Source organism: Hordeum vulgare, chromosome 7H (assembly GCF_904849725.1).
Source record: "Hordeum vulgare subsp. vulgare chromosome 7H, MorexV3_pseudomolecules_assembly, whole genome shotgun sequence".
In the NCBI taxonomy this organism is placed as follows: domain Eukaryota; kingdom Viridiplantae; phylum Streptophyta; class Magnoliopsida; order Poales; family Poaceae; genus Hordeum; species Hordeum vulgare.
In genome coordinates, this window is record NC_058524.1 from 265,645,912 (window position 1) to 265,647,485 (window position 1,574).

A 1,574-nucleotide genomic window follows, 5' to 3' on the forward strand; every position below is an offset into this window, starting at 1 on the left:
TCATTCTTTTCAGTGGTGTTGTTACACCTGAGCCAGCAGGTTTCAGACTCTTTTGTAGTACACTCAACAATGATGATGCATTTGATAGCCGGTATGCAAGATCGGCATTGCTGTCTTGTTTCTGTAATACAAATTGTGCAAATTTAAAAAGGGCAACAATATAAATTGAATACGCCTGAGATAATCACGCTGTGATGGGACATAACTAGTAAATCGTAGAATGAAAATGAGCACAAGAATTATTTAACACTTGAACACTAGCAGTACCTGCATGGTTGAACTAAATATGTGAATAAGCCAGTCAAAAATATTAGTTTTTTCCGCCTTGAAAGTTCTCCAATGAAGAAGACATTTGTATATGGTTATTGCAGCAACTGGTTTTCCGTCGCTAAATCCAATGTTTTCATTAACCCAGTTAATCAGTGCTTCAACACTCTCCTGCAAGGAAAAGGTGGAGCCATAATTTAATTTGTTTTCTAATGACTTGACTAACTGCTTTAATCACTGAATATTGGCCCAAATAAGTACTTGGTGTCTCTCAATTAAGGATCTCCTGTCGAATTCCATAGGCGTGGGTGACTGCAGGGATGATTATATTAGATTCAATCATGAAAAATAAATCTAAAGAGTTATTAACAAGGAGTATAAGATGTTCCAAACCTGTTGTTCGTCTCCAGGTATGCTGCTGCTACCCAAATTCTGCACAGTTACAAACACTCAGCAGCATAATAAGAATACAAAATAAGTTCTGTCAGCCTGACAAACAATAAAGATATACCCAATAAAAAAGTTTTAGCTAAACACATCTACAAAAAAAGAAGTTTCACCAAAGCAGAGTAGTACCAGGTGCACCACTAATTAACACATGATTGAGTGCATCTATGTAACTAATCTTTGTGCCATTAGAAATGCACTAATTTTGTTTCTGAAATGATAGTCTATTCAGAGCAGCATTGCAACATCTGGTCAGATCGGGAGATCCAATGATAAATAGGGACGGTGGTGGCGGAAGGATTTGGGGGCGTGCGCTATACCTGCCCTGCATGAGGCCCATGATCTCGATGGTGCCGCCGGCGCTGGCGTGGACGACCATCTTGAGGAGCGCGAGGGCGGAGATCCTGGCGCGGCGGAAGTGGTGCGGGTCGGTGGCCGAGGGCTTCTCCTGGTGGGCACGCGCGTTGGTCGCCTCGTCGTAGCAGTAGATCGCGTCCATGGCATCCGGGTCGGAGGCGGCCGCTGGGATGTTGTTCTCCAGCTCCCACGTCTACCGCGCCACCGCCGACGACGAGGTGGGCTCCATCGCGCTGTTTATGCCGGGCGGGCGGGCGGGCGGCAGGCAAAACCCTAGCTAGGAGCGAAAGGGGAGGATGAAGAAGGGGAAGATGGTGATGCGGGTGGGGAGGTAGGGTGGGAAGTCGAGCCCTGGCAGAGGACGCAACAGCGAGGTCGAGCGGGGGCGAGAGCTCAGATCTGTGGGCGTCAGCGGTCGGCTCGGCTCCTCGCGGCGCCGTGCGGCGGGGCAGGGGAGGAGGCGATGGGTGAGTGGCTAATGGCGCACCAGCTGGTGGTGCGCC

General features: G+C 48.3%; 1 pseudogene; it reads right to left on the bottom strand.

Moving 5' to 3' along the window:
- Positions 1-257: 257 nt before the first annotated feature.
- Positions 258-1,300, bottom strand: LOC123408714 (annotated as a pseudogene).
- Between the last annotated feature and the right edge of the window lie 274 nt (positions 1,301-1,574).